Here is an 18,891-nt window from a genome sequence, read left to right on the forward strand (position 1 = left end):
CTGTTCACTATTAAAAGCCAGAATTATCACTTTTTCGTTTCTTAATCACATTCTTTTTAGCACTCTGTCATGGTTCTTTATCTTCATTCCTTAATTAGAATTCAAACCCCATGCTTAAAGGGATTGCTTCTGCTCTTGCTAAACAGGTTGCTGTAATCATCAAAATGTTATCTCCTGGAGTTGGCGTCCAATCGTATGTTGTCTCTGTTTTATTCATACACTTGGCATAAATTTTCTATAAGCGCTGGCCAACATATGTTGCCATATATTCAAGCCCAAAGAGATCAACTCAATCTTTGTAAGGGATTCTGAGTCTTCCTCACTTCCTTTTTACCCCGGTTTCTTCTCTAAATACAAATAAGTGAAGGAATGAAATACAAAGGTAACATAAAATGATTTTGTGCATTCGTGCTATGTTTGGGCATGGTAAATGTTTCTTTTAAAAAATACAGTGATAAATCTCTTTTTTAGAGGGTTGCTTAGCTTTATAGCCTAATGATTGGGGGAGGGGAGGCATTTGCAAAGTAAAATAAAGCCAACAATTATTACTGATTCTTCTTAACTCTCTTCTGAGAGAGCTTTTTATGTTGCTTTCTGTCCCAGAGTCTAGTTTCAACATATCACATGCCATTAATTATCTTAATGAACATTATCACCGATTAGCTAATTATCTTTTGCTTTTTTTAATGTAGCTTTAAAAATAATATCTTTCCTAGAACATCTTACACAAATTGTTCACAAGTCTAAAAATCACATGAAGTTAATAGAATCTTGGCTTCTCACTTGCCATTAGTAACTCTTAACTTTTTACTTTTTATCCCATCACGAAAAGCTGTCATTACCAGAAAAAAGCCACTTGCTGAAGCTCTGATTAGCATTGTTCTTAGTTTGTGTAGCAAAGGAACAAATTGAAACTGCCTCGGGTTTTGGTTGCAATGGGCAAAGACTTCATTCAGTTCTCTATGAGATTTGTCATGGCTCCTCTTAGGTGCTTGTGAACAAAGTGACTTTACATAGATCAGCCAAATCAGTTTCCAAGATGAAATGTTGCTGCCTGGGCCTAGAGACTAATCATAACCACCTTTGAATTCACACAGAAAAAAAAAAAGATATGCCTTTGTGCCTATGCTGCTCCTTTAGTTTCCCTTTTAGCGACACCAGCTACATTACATTTCGACTTAAGATCCAGAGAGAAATTCAAGTTAGAAGTGTTGCTTCAGAGTTTGAAAGCATAGTGGCTATGTTCAAATTCCTCTGGCTTGTGTGTCTACCATCAACCCAGGATATTTTCTTTAAAGTAAACTCATTTAAATTTCTGTGACACCTATATGGGAAGGTCACACTCTACAAGGGAAGACTCTCCAAGTCATTTAATTGGATAGACATGCTCATTGTGGAGAAAAAAGCCAAATGAGCCTTTAAACAGAGAATTAGAAAACAAAACTTCATGGCTCCTAGAGCTGGGCTTTTCATTTGGGGAGCTTGGGGTCATTGGGTTTTTAATGTGAGAAGGGTAACGTGTGCCTTTTGGCTTACAAAGCTTTTTGAGTAATCTGAAATTCAAACCCCTTTCATCAACAAAGAGAAGACAAAGTCCAGACCTTTGTTCATCTGAACTGACAAAGAGAGGTCTGAGTTGATCCCTTGTATAGCTTATGGCTCAATTAATACAGTATTGAGTACCCATACATTGATTCCTGACTGATACAGGGAATGACCACAATTCTGATTAAAGTGAAGGCCTTTAGGGAACTCCTATCATGGGTTGATGTAGAGTGACTGATTGTTATCCTTGATCACCATAGAGACTGGTTCCCAGCATAGAGCACCATAGCCAGTTGATGGTTTCCCTCCTGGATCATTGTGGAGTGGAAGATTGCCATCCTGAATCACTGGAATGAGTAGCTGATTTGAAGGGAGCCAGACTGCTCCAGTGACTATTTCTCCTTGTATAGCGAAGACAGAAAGGCAAACTCCAGATGTCAGAGGTGCAGAGGTGGACTGGTGGAGGGAAGAGAATAGAGGACAAGCAGACTGGCTGTTGGTATGACAACAACATAAGCATCATGGTGTGGTACTGATGAAAATGTAAATGGTAATGTGCTTGCTATTGTTTTCAGAAGTATAATATGCTTGTGTAACCTATTTCTAGGATGATATGAAACTGTCCACATTTTTTTACTTGAATATACAAATGTGTTATTGGAAGCTATAAGCTTTGGAAAGCCCCTGAAAACCTTTTCTTTGTAGTGTATATGATGTTTTGACAATCAAGGCTATTTGAATAAACAAACAAGGGGTTTTAGACACAGAGCTACCCAAAACGCTGGGAGGAAACAGAAGAACGGAAATCTTAATATTAACACAGAGAAACGTGTAATGCAGGAAGCATTGCTCGTCTTATAGGTGCAGTCCTGTCTCAAATTAGAGCATGAAATATTGGCCAACAACCCCCTTAGCTCTGAGTCTGGACCTCACATTCAAACACTGGTGTTGACTGATGTGCTCTGATCTTGGCCACTGTGGGTAATAACATCACATTCCTACCTTTCTATTGACATTTTAGTGTTAAAATTCGAACATGTTAGAAGAGACTGGGGGCAAATTGGTCCCTCTGCAATGCTAGCTGCATGAACCTCTGCTTCGAGCTCCTGTCCCTCCAAAGACTTGTTAAGGGAATTAATGACTAGTTAGCAGTTCAAAGATCCACTAATTTTTTTTGCTCGAAGAGGTTTCTCAGGCTCAGCATATGGCACGAGCCAGTTTCAGTCATGTTTCTAACTACTACCAACCTCAACAGCTCTGCATGGGAGAAATTTTAGATAGAAGGGGTTATATTTTTCTCCATGAGACGTGTATAGGCTAATTATGAAAATAAAAGTAATAAGCTAAGGCCCATGTAAACAACTTGATATTCACTTTCTGGACAATAAAAAGATATTAAAATTGTAAAGAACAATGTTAATTTATTTTATATCTGTGCATCTACTAAAGGGACTTGGGTACATCCAAATATCTCTAAACACTGTTCAATTCATTAACTCATGAATCTCATTGTAGAACCTGCAATTAATTTCTTCCCATTGACTTTACCATTATTTACCAAGGAAATCATTCTAGCCTAGGCTTAGTGCTCCCTGCAATGCTAATAATGACAAAGGTTCCTATTGAAAGAAGTTCAGATTTTGGTGCATTCTTAAATCTCTGCTCATAATACAGAATTGTTTCTAAGAATCTAATACAGTGTTTGGTTTTAATACCTCTGAGTAGGAGTTAATAAAGTAGCTAAGGCAGCAATACCCATATGCATCCTGTGAAAGCTGCTTCTCATCTCCAATGGATAGCATTTGAAAACTTTTGCAGTGATAAATGGATTAGTTTGTCATTTTCTTCTTGCCTGACTATTTCTGAAACTGAGCTTGTATTCATGCAGGACTCTCAGATTGGCTTGCCAGGCAGTTTCCTCACCGTTGATGATTTCATTCCTACCTTTCAGGGGAAATTCCACAATGATCTAACCCCAAACTGGTGTAGTAGGAAAGTTGTCAAAGGAAACTTGTGAATGTTGCACCCATTGTTTGGTAAAATGACTTGATCAACTTAAATGCTGCTGTATAAAGCTCCTTGTTTGAAATTATTAAAAGTGTAAAGATAGTGACACTGAGTTATTGGTCCCATACCCAGGAAGCCAGCCCTACTATCCATTCCATTGTGTGGATCCTCGTTTCTATCTGGCATCAAGTTCCGTCTATCTAAAAGACTTCCTGCAACATTAAATACCGTGTGGCTGCTAGTGGTTAAGTTCTGTCAGCTAATGTGCATCTACAACAAACTGTATTTTGCCTTCATTTCTGAAAGATACTTTCCCAGGGTAGTTACATTAAAGATGTCAGGACTTTCTGCATTGTTTCTATGTGGTTATGACTGTGGTTATAAATTACTGAGGTAATTTATTACTATTTCTTGTGTACTAAGTTTTTTTAGCTTCTTAGATATGAGGCTTATAGTTTTAATGAACCTCACAATTTTTTTTGGTCATTATTTCTTGAAATAGTTTTCAGGCTTTTTTCCCCCTAACCCTTTGACTTATTTGGATAGTTTCTATTGCTGTGTCTTTGAGTTCACTTATCTCTCTTTCTTACAACTAACTTCTCTTATTTTCCATTGTATTTTCATCACTAAATCTCTGGGATTCAGACATAAGTCCTTCCCCACTTTTGCATCTCTGTCTAACATTCAATCTTTCTTCTGAGCTTGTTGAACATGTGGGATACAATTATAATAACTCCTTTTATGTCCTTACAACTTTAACATCTGCCCCAGCTGGGGTTTGATGGTGGTTTGTTGATTTTCTCCTTGTTGTTCTTCATTTGCTGGTAATTTTATTCGCACATGGACAGTATGCATTTTTCCATGTTTTGAGATGGATAATTTTGTATTCCCACCAGTATGTTTCAGAATTGTCCTGGAACAGAAAGAAGTCCCTTGATCTTGTGATGATTTTGTATCAATATGTTTCAGAGTTGTTCTAGAACAGAAGGGAAATTCCTTAGCCTTGTGTTTAAGGTTGATTGGGCAACACTGGAATACTGTTTGGCCTGTTGCTAGTACCTCCCACTATTGGGCAGAAGTGCTGAGTGCTTGAACTATGTCTTTGAAATCCCAGAACTTTCCAGCCTGAACAGTATGGAAACTATCGCCAACCTGATTTGGGCTCTAAGAATTATATCAACCAATCTTTTCATTGTCTGGCCTCAGGTAAGTTCTTCATATGTATGCACTGTTCAGTACTCTTTCCCCTCCACCCAGCAAATTAACCATACTGGCCTCCCCTCCACCCAGCAAACTAACCATGCTGGTCCCTTCTCTACCCAGCAAGCTCTAACCATGCTGGTCCCTTTGCTACCCAGCAAGCTCTAACCGTGCTGGCCTCCCTGAACCTTCTCATCTCACCAGACATCCCAACTCTTTCTGAGGCCCTCCTTCCTATAAAGGAGGCCACTTACATCCTATATTTTCTTGCTGTGTACCAGGCCTTGTTGTGTTGTGTCTAACAGCATGAAAACCAGCACTTCATGCAGATTTATCTGGATTGTTGGTTGTTTCTGGCAGGAAAGTCAGTGTGATCCCCATGACTCTGCCTTGAGCAAAAATCAGATTCCATGTTGCTTCATCCCACTGGGCACCGGCCCCACATCCAAACAGCTGCATCAGCATCTCAGATAAGGTACCCAGGCATCAAGGGCTTGAAAGTTTCCCAAGTGATTTTTATGTGCAGCCTCTGTAATCAGTGGGGGACCATTAAAAGGATGTAACCAGGGGAATGGCATGATCAGACACAGTAAGCAGGGACTCGAAGCCAACTCCCTTCTTAGGGACAAAAAGCACAGAGTAAAAAGGAGCTGAGTCAGCAACTCTGTGACACTGCTATTTCCAACCATGACTATCCCAGGCACAGAAGCAAATTAATTAATTAATTAATTAATTACCACCATTTCCTCTAGCACTGAGGGCATGCCTAAATTAGAAGTCTGTAAATAGAGTCAGTTTTCATAATTACAATTCTACATATCAAAAGGAAGGTAAATTATAGTCAGTATTCCTCAGAAGCTTTTGATGGTGACTAACACCGTTTTGGTTTGACCCCTCCAAGGCTGAGCTTCTGTTAAATGGAAATTTTACTTACTGTTTATAAAGAGTAAGACACACCATGAAGTCAGGTTTCAAATGTGGCCTCTTTTCTTTCATCTTTATTTTGGAATCAGGTCACTTTGCTTTGAAGCCTGTATCCACCACTCAGCATGTGGCCTTAAGTCACTTCCCATCTCTGGGACTCAGTTTCTAGTGTCTAAATAGAGGACAATAATATCTAGCCTGCTGGTTCCTAGGCTTCCTGCATGGCTCCAATGACAGCTTTCTATTATCCATCCAGTTTTCTTCTCTCTGGTTTTATTTTCCTCTTGCCTTTTCTTACTGACTTCCCCAGATCCCTTTCCCAGAGTTAGGCTGGGAGCTGGTCCCTTGGGACACACCTCCATAGCTGGTTGTGTTTGCTTCTACCACCTACAGCTGGTAAATTGTGACATACTGCTTCTCTCCTGGGAGACTTGAGAGGGGAACACCTAACAGGTTACTCCAGAATGTAGAAAATAAAGGGGGGACATCCATACATGCAAATACACACAAGTGCAAATAACTCCTGGTGCATAAACCTTTTCAGCCCTATTTTAAGAGATAATTGGATATTATACTGGAAGACAAGGAAAGCCAGAAAAGTCTTTTCCCCAAGAAAAAACTGTTAAGAGTTTTGAAACCTAATATGCATGCTAGCATGCCAGAGATCAGCAGTAAGTAATGAGTCAGAGAAAACGGGGACCGTTTAACACTGCCATCAAGGTGGGGCTGCGAGGCTTGCATTAGCCATTATGGAAATAAGTAGAAGCCATGAAAGAGAAATAATGAGGTCAGAGATTCTGTAGCTTAGAATTCGTGTCTGTTTTAAAGACGTGCAAGGGTTGCCAAGAGTTTAATTTAAGCTATTTGGGCTTTTAAAATGTATTATGTTAAACTGCAAAGTGTGGTCGCAAATGCTTTTTGATCTCAGGCAAAGAGCTGTTCGGTTGAACCTCATAACGGTATGCAGGCTTTATGTCTGGCGCTCTACTGCCACCTGGTGGCAACATACCTAAAGTACAGGGCAGGTTACTACATAAAGAACCAAATTCTAAAGCAATCCCTGTTTCTGATTCCTTGCCATTCATTAGAGTTTTAATTTAGTAGACATTCGAACACCAAATTCAAATACCATGCGACTAAAATTGTTTTTAACAAAATGGGGAAACCCTTGTACCATCCACTGATTAGCTGAATCCAAGTGACAGCTCTCCTTTACATGTGCATGTATTACCCACCAGCACACTCCCTACCTGTTCATCGATGTCTTACAGTGTGGACAATATTCGGGAGGGGAGTCCTGTTAAATCTGTTGCCTAGTAGTGATAGAAAAGCATGAATATGGCCGGGCGTTGGTGGCACACGCCTTTAATCCCAGCACTTGGGAGGCAGAGGCAGGTGGATCTCTGTGAGTTCGAGGCCAGCCTGGTCTCCAGAGCCAGTGCCAGGACAGCCTCCAAAGCTACACAGAGAACCCTGTCTCAAAAAACCAAAAAGAAAAAAGAAAAAGAAAAGCATGAATATGTTAAAGCCCTTACCCTCGAGAGAAGAGAACTTCAGCACCCATGAGAAGAAAGCCGTCTGCACAAGCCATAAGGTGGGGGCAGGACTGGGGGGGTTGGCGGGGGGGGGGGGGGAGGCAGCATCTGGAGGTGAAATGGTTAGCAACCATGGTTAAACTTGCAGGTTTGCAAAGATGTCTTCCAGGGTTTGGATCCCAGCTCCTTCACAAAATTGGGGATTTCTCCTTGGGCAGGTCACTTAACCCTGAAGCCTCCATTTCCAGCCCACAGCAATCTGGATGATATTGTTGACAGGTTTGAAGAAAACACAGGGCTTTTGTTTAAAGGAAGCTAAACAAAGATACCGTTCCAGGTCCCTACGATTCACTGGCACGATAGCAGCATGCACAACTTGTGCAAAGATACCTCTTTGGCTCTTGAGCCTATGGGTCAGCAGCTGGGCTGTGCTGGCCTGGAAATTTCCCCTGATTTCAACTGGCCCACACACTTGCAGCTGGCTCAGGTTCACTATATGAAAAGTCGGGGGCTTTTGGGTGATCTCAACTGACATGACTAGGACTTCCTGTGCTCTGTTCTCTAGCATGTTCCTTCCAGCATGTCCTTACAGTGGAAGAGAAATAAGAAATGGGTATTCCTGGGTTGTTTTTAAGTGCATTCTTCTTTGTATTGTGAAGATGTGTATGTGTATGTGTGTGTATCTGTGTGGGAATGTGTGCATGTGAGTACAGGTGCCGATGAGGGCCAAAGGCATCAGACATGGGTACATCAACTCAAGTCTTCTGGAAGAGTAGTATGCACTCTTAGTCACTGAGCCATCTCTCCAGCCCTAGGCATGCATGGTGCTGAACCTGTACGTGTAACTTATCTGCTAACAACTGGCCAAAGAAAACTGTTTCAAAAACACAGAATCAACTTGAGAGAGAAGGATCTGGCCTGTCTTTTCACAGCCGATACCGCAGATTGACATAGCAAATGGGTAGGTAGGGAAAGGATGGAGAATCTGGGCCAATCAGTCCATCACAACAGTTTTGATGAGCCAAAATGAGGAGTGTTTTGGAATTACGGATAGTCATATCATTGTTTGTAAGCCCTGACTCAGGATTTGTGAAATCAAAATAAAGTCCAGAAATGTGAAATATAAGGAGTAAAAGGTCTGAGCAGAGAACTGTATCAGGGTCTTAAACATGTGGGAAATTGGAGACCAAAAATGTCAACCAATGTTCAGTAACTGGAGAACAATAACTCAGATGATAAACATGTTCCATTATTGAACAGAGTTGCCAGATCTGTACAATGCTGAGAATGTATTTGCTGAGTCCATTGACCATGGGACTAACTTGTTTTAGAATATTAAGTTCACACATCTTGTCTCATGGAGAATCTCTTCTGCGCGCTGCTCAAATCTGTGTTGGAGATGCAACTGATGTGTTGTCAGTGGAATTGGGTTCTATAGGTAACTGAACCATGTTCCAGGGAACACTGTAACATGAACAATAAGAGTTTTGACATCTCTTCCCTACGTACTTCCCCTCACTAAAGAGCTTGTTCTCTAGAATTAGTCCACAGGCACCACCCACTCCTCACCTGCAGCATTGTGTTCTGGAACACCACCACTTAGGGAAACTATCCAATGAGCACCTTCACCTTTGGGTAGAGTGCTGCCAAGGGTGAGTATGTGGCTTTTTACCTAAAATCTATATGCTCAGTCTATGCATAACCCCCACCCAAAAGCATCCTGGAATTCCAGCTCCTGGAGTCAGGCTGTTAGCATCTGAATCCTGTCTGTGACTTGGTTTGGTTTGGTTTGGTTTGGTTTGGTTTGGTTTGGTTTGGTTTGTGAGAGTTGAGGGTGATTGGGTAATCATTACTCTTAACCATTGCCAGCTTTATCAGGGTCAGAATGTGTGTATGTTCTGTTCTTTTCTTTGCCCCCAGGTTGCAGAGTAATGCTTAGCATACTAAAAGTGCCAACAAGTGTTTTCTAACTGGCCTAGGAATGCTTGTGTCTGACACACCATTCCAAGCTCTGCTCATCCAGCAGTATATTTCAGGGCTCCTCATCCCTGGGAGACATGCTCTGCCATGCTTCTCACTTTGCAGATTAATTAGGAGGGCTATCCCTGATGTCCTATGTCCATGAATATCTTGTGTCATGCAAGGAGATGCATCAGGCTGGTCTTGAAACACAGACACAATAGCAGGGTCATCACCCATGAGCCTTACAGAGAAACTGTCCAGCAGTGCTAGCTGAGGTGCCTGCCATGTATAGATAGCTCCATCTTCAGGTGGCCACTAGGTGATACACGTTGCTCAAGGTGGATTCAGGTGGGATTTATGAGGTACACTGATATAAATGACCACATGAATGTGTGCATGTGCAATGTGCATCTGGTGTGTGTGTGTGTGTGTGTGTGTGTGTGTGTGTGTGTAAGTGGAACTAAATAAAGAGAAAAGACTGTATCTTGACCTGCAAATGTCTAGAGTTAGGTAAATGGAAAAGCTCAAAGCACATAAGCAGATCCCAGATAGTTCCTTTCTCCCACACTCCCCCAAATAAATATGCAAACAGATCGTCCTTAGATATATGTCTCCTGTGACAGCAAGTGATGGCATAAACGCACCCGAGTGAACCATGTCATCTATTCTCACTGTACACAGCCACTGAAAAAATGGGACAGTCAACTAAGATTTCATCTCACCTCCCCACGGAGCACAGGATTGGGTGCTGTCAAGATAGAACATGGCAAGGAAGGTTCAGGGCAAATCTAGAAACAGAGATAAGAGATTGATGCAGACTGAGGTGGACTGCAGGGAAGCAAGGTGTAAAAGAGGCTAGACTCTGAGTTAGGGGGCCAAAACCAAGTTCTGGTTCCCAGTGTTCTCTTGGGCAAGACACCTGAGCACCATACCAGCCCCTCTGTTTATTTGTTTGTCTGTTTCTGCCAGGCAGCAAGTTCTTAAGGACCTGACTTTCGAAGGCTAAGCTGTATGTCCACCCCAGGGTCCTTTTCCTATATAATCCCTGAGTGACCTGCCACCAGGGAAAGAGTGGACGAGGAACACACAGAAGGAGCCATGGGAAGCAAGGTTGTCAGGGACAAACTGCCCGTTTGGCAGCAGAGGGCACAGGTGCTTAGTAGCAGCCACTTTGATGACTCATGAGTCCATGCTACCTCTTACTAGACCTCTCTCCAGGATGCCTGGGAAGTTAGGTAAAATTCTTAATATTGAAAGTCAAACCAGACATATACATGTTTGTGGTGGCCTTTAAGAGCTCAGAAAGAGTGTGTCTAGGATATGAAATACACAGTAGGAGGCTGGAATGACAAAGTTTTTCTCACACCTGCTGTATCAGGCACTATTCTAGACCCTAGAAATGTCAGTGGGAATGAAACCAAACTGACACAGACAAGCTTGGATGGTACATACCTGTACCCTAGCTGCTTGGGAGACAGAGACAAAAAGATCACAAATTCAAAGCCAGTCTGGGCAACACAGGGAGACACTGTCCCAAAAATAAATAGTAAAAACGGGGCTAGTGAGATGACTAAGTGGACAAAGGCACTCACTGCTAAGCCGAGTGACCTGAGTCACATGATGGAAGGAGAGAAGTGATTCCTGGGAGTTGTCTTCTGATCTTTATGTACTACCACACACACACACACACACACACAGAGAGAGAGAGAGAGAGAGAGAGAGAGAGAGAGAGAGAGAGAGAGAGAGAGAGAGAGAGAGATTTAAAAATTATTTAAAGTAAAAAGAGAGGCTCAGCATATAGCTCCTTAATAGAGTGTTTGCCTAGTATATGTGATGCCCTAAGTTCAATCCCTAATGATAGATAAAAGAAATTACATTAGCGAAATATTCTAGAGAGAAAGACAGACAACAGATAATAGAACATCAGATAGGAAAACATAAGGTAAGGTGACCACACATTATTTGTTAAGGAGATTGAACAACATTCCAGGTAGAGGGAACAGTGCAAGCAGATGCCCTGTGGTAGCTGTTGAGGGAGAGGGAGGAAAAGGAGTATCATGAGCTAGACTGTAGCTCATAGCAAATGGTATCAGCTTAACTAAGGACCAGAGCTGGAAGAATGCAAAGAGCTGTGAGCCAGGTAGGGGATTGAGCATCAGAGGGATTTTTGAATGGAAGAGATGCTTGGCTTGGTTTATCTGTGAGTTCTGGGTGTGGCTACTATGGAAGGAATTGGTGCTGAGTATGGACAAGATGGTAGAGCCAGTCCTCAAGCATTTGTGACAAGAGATAGGAATATTTGATCGGGGCTTTACAGTGGAAAAAGACTTAATGAACTAGGAACTGGTTGCAAGGGAAATGAAAGGGGCTGAGTACTAGTTGGTGTTCCCTGGGCTGCTTCCTGAGATCAAGAAGGAAAGCAGGGGAATTAGAATCAGGAGCTGCGTAAGGATGTGGTAAGTTGAGGCACCTACCAAATGTTTCCAATAGAAATGTACAGAAACAATTCTATATTGGAGTATGTAAACAGTCAGCTCCTCTCTGCATTGGAAACAATGATGTTACTGACAGTCCCCATGGCCCAAGACTGGAAAAAGCCACTGTGAAGCCCAAACCAATTCCCATACCCTACACCTTGAAGGAGGCCATCATTTCACGCAGAAGAGCTTTGTTTTTACAACCAGGTATTATAGCAGCCAGCCTGGGGCATGGCACACAGAGGCTGCCCTCTCTCCTCTGACACACACTGGGCAGCTCATCCCCATCTATTGACCCACTATTTGTAGAGTCCCCTGACTCCATCATTAAGACCATCTTCTGAGCAGAGAGAAGAGAGTGACCGTTAACCCTAAGGAAACACAAGGCTGGGTTTCACTCACGGTGATTGACAACTTGTCCACAGCAGGAGTGTGAATTATTTCATCCAGTTCCAGCTGGCTTGCTTCCCAAACGGTTCTCTCACATGGACCTGAGAACATGGTACAGGAAAAAAAAAAAAAAAAAACCTCAGGATCACTAGTCCTGATTTTCAAAATCAAGACATTAAAACATAAGGACTTCCTGAAGTTGAGTTTAAAATTATTTCCCCAGAAAAGCTATTTTACTTAGTACTAAGACCATTTAGAACTAGCAACAGTTAAGGACACCTGTACCCAACCAAGCCTATGACCTGAGTTCAATTCCAATTGCCTCCATATGGAAAGAGAAGATTGACTCCAGCAAAGCTGGCCTCTAACCTCATGTATGTGCCCTGGCACACACACACACACACACACACACACACACACACACACACACACACACACACACGGGGGAGGGGGACGTATACAAGAGAGCATATACATGCACATTACTTTTTTATTTTAAGACCATTTATTTCACAACCTTCTGCCTCTGTCCCACAGTAAGGAACGTATTTAGATGTGTTTGGCTGAATGCATTTCACTAACCATTCAGTGTCCTTGGAATACTTAGTTCAGCCTAACAAAGACTTGAGACCGTGGATAAGTGTAAATTTCCAAGCAGTCAAGACTCTGGCAACACTTAAAGGAACTGCAGGGACCCTTTGAATGTGATGAAATGGACAGCATCTAGTGTTGGAATACCACTATCATCTAAAGACAAAGACTGCACTCTGTTCCACTGGGCTTCCTGGAGTCTGCGGTGCATCTATTCTAAGTTGCACTGTTATTTTGCTTAGCCCTGAAAAGAAAAATAGCAGTGCCAAATAAGCTATGACCAGTGCCCATGGGAAGTCCATCCAGCATACAAAGCCATCCCAGGAGCCTTTGCTGTTTCACCCACTTAAAGATCTTAAGTTTTTTTCTGCTTTTGTTGAGATCTTTGGAATCGATACTAACAGAGCATAACACATCTGCATGTTACTGTGGTTGTCTTTGTTCCACACGTACGTATGTGTCCGCACTCTCTTTGATGATACCTCATAAATATCAGCTGAGCCTTGTTGGGGTTTCTTTTGCAGTTTGTTTGCTTTGGCTTGGGGAAAGTGGCTGTTTGCTTTTGAGTTAGGGTCTCCTGTAGCCTTGACTGGCTTTGAACCTCCTGTGTAGCTGAGGGTGGCCTTGAACTCCTTATCCTCCTGCTTCTGCTTCTCAAGTGTAGAGATTACAAGCATGATCTATACCTGGCTTAAATGAGGCTTCCCTGGCAGTCATATCCAACCCATGATAGCTGGAACAGAGTATGTGTGCACAGGCTGCATAAGCATGCCACAACAACGAGGTACTGTGATCACTTCTTAAGGAAAAGGCATGTGCTTCACAATCAATGAAACACTGTGTTAACAAGACATCATGAGAGTGAACAGATGAAGAGTTTGCATTTGAGTTAATGATTTCCTTCTTTCAGAAAAAAAAAAAACTACTCCCATTCTTTACTTCCGTAGATTAAGATGATATTGTGTTCTGATACCAAGAGAGACCTCAGATTCTAAGAATGTGGCATCACAAATGAAGTCACTTCAGGAATCTGACTTTTGCAGTTATAGTAGTTGTCAGGTATTGGCAATCACTGACTTATGCTGCCGTAGTCTCTTATATATCTCCAGCTTTAAAAATGCCATGCACATAGCAAACCTATCAAACCCCCATGTGGAGATGGAGGTGTAGGCCTGTGTGACTGGAATTCTCAGAGGAAACTGACATGGGAGTCATTGGAGCTGAAAGAATCAGTCAGCTTCAGTCTGGGATGACAAGCTGCCAGTGTGGAGATGCACCCCTGAGTAGCTTAGCCAGGGGCACTGTGGGCCCTTTGAGACCGGAACTGAAAACCCTGCAAAAGTCCAGACACTGGTGACCTGCTTACCATCAGCCCTGACCTGGCCTTGCTGATTCTGGGCTGGCTAGCCTGCGACTCTTGGCAAACTCTGCCTAGTTCCCCACCAAGATGGTTATGGCTCACCCTCTGAAACTACAAGCAAGCCCCCAACTAAATCCTTTCCCTTGTGAGTTCCCCTGATGATGGTGTCTCTTCACAACAACAGAAAAGTAACTAAGACATTCCCTTTCCTTGGAGCCATTAAACTCTCTGTGCCATTGACTGGGTCACAGTGGCATGTACATCTTCATCATTCTCCTTCTCCGTCATTTCAGATCAGCTGCTACAGCCATCCTGTCATGACTTCCTTATCATACAGACTAATTAATGGCTTTCCATACTTCATATTACCCTGGTGATGTTTGCTTCTATAACCCCAAATGCCCTCATTTACCTCTGTTTGCTAATAAATGTATGCTGTCATCTGCATCCTCCACACCAGGATGCAACTGTCTATCTTAAGTCATCCATATCCTACTTAACATGAGAAATAAAGAATAGAATACAATAAAATAACACTTCAAAATATTAAACCCAACCGATACTTCCTAAAACACCCTTACATTCTGATCCAACACAAACTTAAATTGCCATAAGCATTTATTTACCCAGGCTAAAACATTCTAAGTTCAAAAAACACTATAAAAATAAGACAATTGGAATGATTTTTCTAGAACATGAAGAAAAAAACGTAATGGTAAGAATGACCTCCTAAGATACATCTATCTAGAACATGTGGATATGAGCTTAGTGGTCAGAAATAAGTCTTTTTAAATCTAATTAGGTACAGGTGCAGGAGATGAACCCGGATTATCCAATTCAGCAGTTCTCAACCTGTGGGTCACAACCTCTTTGGGGTTGCATATCAGATATTTACATTATGATTCATAACAGCGGCAAAATTACAGTTATGAAGTAGTAACAAAATAATTTTATGGTTGGGGTCACCACAGCATAAGGAACTGTATTAAAGGGTCCAAGCGTTAGGAGGGTTGAGAACCACCTGTAATCTAGATGGACTTGAAACCAGATTAGTGTCAATAGAAGAAGAGACCACACAGATCAATGCAAAGCTGGGCATGAGAAGATAAGTTAGACTGGAGTGGTCCTGCCCCGGACACCTGCGGTAACATAGGGTAACCTGGGGCTGGAAGAGGCAAGGAAGGACTCTCTACTAGAGCCTTCTGAGGAGTGCAGCCCTGCTGACACTTGATTCCTGACTTCCCACCACCCATATTTTAAGACATTACTTCAAGCCACCCAGGTTCTAATGGTTTATACAACAATCTCAGGAAGCCCATACAACGATGTTCCAGAATCAGTACCTATGGCAGCAATTTTAAGGTAATGGCCTCATTCTTGTTCAAGAAACCTCAGTTTGGATATAGTATATGCTAAATGAAAGCATTCCCCAGTCAACTGTAAGCCGTGGCCTCCCTCCACGGAGGATTGGAAAGACCAGCTATCTCCACCCGGGATAGGGTGAAGTAATAGTGGGCGTGGATGATGCAGAAGCAGTCAGTTGTGATTCGAGAAGAGAACTTGCTGTGGATTAAATTGCTGAGGGTTGGAACTGTTTCATTAACACAATGTTGCTATTTAAATAACTAAAAGCTGGCAGTTGGCCAAAATTGTATTGGTCAGCGAGAGGTTTAAAAGTGCTGCTTATGGCAGCAAGGAGGCTCAGCTGCTAAAAGTGCTTGCCCTGGAAGTCTGATAACGTGCAGTTGACCTGCAGATCCCATGGTGGAAATAGAGAACCAAGTCTCACAAAAGTTGACTTCTGATTTACACACACACACACACACACACACACACACACACACACACACACACGGTATGGCATGTGTAGCCACACATGCATGTGCACATATATACACACGCATGCTTGCACATACTCATGTGTGCACATACACACACAGTGTGTGGCAAGTGCAACCACACACAAATGCATGTGCACCCACACTAACAAAATATTTTGACACTTGCTAATGGTTAGGGCCTCAGGTGTGCTAGGCAAGCACTTTCTCACTTTAAACCCAGGCCTTTCTGTCTTTGCTGCACTTCCCATTGCATGACGGGTGCTTTGTCTTTGCACTCTACACCTCATGACTACAGGACACCTGCGGCAGCTTCGGCAGTTACAGGTAAAGGAAGGGGAGGGCCAAAGCCACAGGAAATCCAGAACTTTCCAGCAAACCTTCCAGGAGCTTACACCTCTTTGACTATACTTCGACTGCTGTCTAACTTCTGGGAGACTGGGGGCTGTGTCTGAGTCTTCCCCAACCTCTGCAGGGACAAGCAGGCAAGAGAGGGGAAACTGGAATGGATTTTGCAGTGGGCAATTGATGACATCTGTCATAGAACTCTAAAACAATGCCCAGGGGACAGTGGGTCCTGTGAAAGGTCTTATACTGTTGTCAATAATATTGAGTGAGAATATCCTTAGACTCTCAGTTCCTATGTATGTTATAGAAAGCTAAGGACAAAACACAAATTTCTTTAATCCATTTGACTTCAGACATTTCTGGGAAGTATAGAATAGTTTCCAAACTTTCCATATAACCCCATCAATCTTTTAACTATCCAGTTCTTTTATCTCTAAGGAGGTTGCTGGGTATTTCAGGTTAAAAACAACAGGAAAATAACAAATTCTAAAGTTATGTTTAAGGATCAAAACAGAATTGAAAACAAAACAGGAATTCAATTTGTGGTAGACTTTATTCTCCCCATTCTGCAGATGGAAGAACAGGGAAAGGACATCAGAGAGAGAGAAATCAAGTGTGCATCTCGGTTACGTTATGGACTGACCTTTCTTGGCATAAGGAAATCAGTGGATGGCAGTTGGGGTCCTGGTCCATTCCATTTAGGTGCCATTTGCCACTACCTGCCCTGTACTTTGTGCTAAGTGCTAGCATGTAGATTCAGGTCTCTCTTTTGAAGAGCTCAGACTTTTAGCAGAAAGAACAATATGATGTCACACTGGTCAAGTTCAAGGCTTGCACAGGGACGGTCTCACAGCGACCTTAAAGTAAGCCCATCAGAAAGATCGTAAAGGTCAGAGGCTGCAGAAGACCAGACTGAAACAGTGTCTTCTGGACATGGCAGGGTGGTGCGCTTCTGTACTGCACCAGCCATGCATGCCTGCATAAGAGCTACACAAGATCAAGCGAGTCAACATTCCAGCATGTTAGGTGGTGGAGCTCATGAACCCCCATTCTCAGCCATGAACCCCCCATCCCCAGCTAGGGAGCTGTGGCTTTTTGGAAACAGAGAGAGGGTCAGGTTTTTCTAAGGCTGTTGCCCCTGGTTAAGTCAGCCATGTTCCAGTGGATGGCCCCAAGCTGTAAATATATGGGCAGCACAAATTGGAATTGGTGAGCTTAAAAAAAATCAAAAGGACAAAAATTAGGACAGGGTGGGCTGAAGGCTGGGCATGGGGGTGAATCTGGAAGTAGTTAGGAGATTGAGAAGTGAATATATAATAATACAAGGCTATGTGTGTGAAATTTTCAAAATATTAATGAAGATATTGTAATTTTTAATTGAGTTGTGGTGGGCTGATCATGGTGGTGCCTTTAATTCCAACATTGGGGAGGCAGAAGCAGGCACGAATCTCTGTGAGTTCAAAGCTAGCCTGGTCTGATGAGTTCTGGGCAAGCCATGGCAGCATAGTGAAACCCTGTCTCAAAATTATAAAAATAAAAGGTGATCCCTGGAGGGAAAGGACCAGGACTGTCTTCGGGAGGGAGGCTCACATACATTGTGGGAAAGAGGGCTCTGCAGACCCTGCCAGGAGGAAGCAGCTGCAGCAAGAGTGGATACTGGGGTGGGAAGTTTCCCCCTCTCCCACCGACAAGAAGCAAAGGAGCCAGGAGCTACAGTAAGATGTCAGGGTAGATAAAGAAGGAAGGGGTGCCGTGGACTGTTCCATGTGGGACTACAGGGTCCCAGAAATAGAACTCAGACATAACATGTGGCGTCATTCCAACCACGATGATCACCCTAGCCAGTTACATGAGGTAGCCATGTCCCCTATTCCAAGATGGTCGCTGCCTCCGTCCTGTCCACATGCAAGCAGAGGCGTGGTCCCTGCTACACCCTTGGCTGGAAGCCACAGGGACCTGACCATGGGGCTGTGGGGTGTATCCAGGCCAACAACCCTAGCAAAACCAGGGCAAGACAGAAAGGGTAAGAGCCAGTGTTTCTTTAGTGATGAGGGCAGCAAGTACGGGGATTGGGACTGAATTACAGTCCTTGAATGCTCCCTGGAGGTCAGGTGATCAGGATAAGGTCCCGTTATGTCCCCAAAGTGTTTTCATTAGCTCTGTGACCGGCAAAACATTTCTAGCGGTTGGATGTAGGCATCATCATCCCTCCGGATTTCACAGCAGAAGGGCTGGAGACTAATGCATGCATGTTCAGCACACCAAGCGGATGTGGTACATGGCGGGGCCAGAACTCAATCCGGCTCTGCTGGAATCCACGTCTTTTTCCAGAGACCCCAAGCATGTTTCAGTCGATCTTTTTATAACTTAACTACATCATGTTCAACGCTGCCATCTCCCAGAATATCTGTTAAACACGAAGTGTGCTTCACACTTCTGGGTTTCTCGCCAGTTACTGGATAAATGTGAGTCTCAAAAGTGCTGGGGTTGGGAGGATGTTTCTGCAGAAGAGCCTGCCTCTGCCCAAAGTTTTATTATCTCCCAGCTAGGCATGATGAGACTTTCTCTGATGCAGCTTCCGGCAAGCACTCCACGTGGGGTGCGCTGTTAGCAGGGTGAAAAGGTAGGAGGGGAAGCTGGGCTGCAGAGCCAGAGATCCAGACTCCATCATTGGTAACCTGAGGACCGCTAAGCAGCAACAGACCGTCAGCCTC

General features: G+C 43.1%; 1 protein-coding gene across 10 annotated transcripts in view; it reads left to right on the forward strand.

Moving 5' to 3' along the window:
• Positions 1-18,891, forward strand: part of Anks1b (ankyrin repeat and sterile alpha motif domain containing 1B) — a 1,028,376-nt gene that overhangs the window by 730,648 nt on the left and 278,837 nt on the right. The gene's annotated exons all lie outside the window — the stretch shown is intronic.

This window comes from Cricetulus griseus (genome assembly GCF_003668045.3).
Source record: "Cricetulus griseus strain 17A/GY chromosome 1 unlocalized genomic scaffold, alternate assembly CriGri-PICRH-1.0 chr1_0, whole genome shotgun sequence".
In the NCBI taxonomy this organism is placed as follows: domain Eukaryota; kingdom Metazoa; phylum Chordata; class Mammalia; order Rodentia; family Cricetidae; genus Cricetulus; species Cricetulus griseus.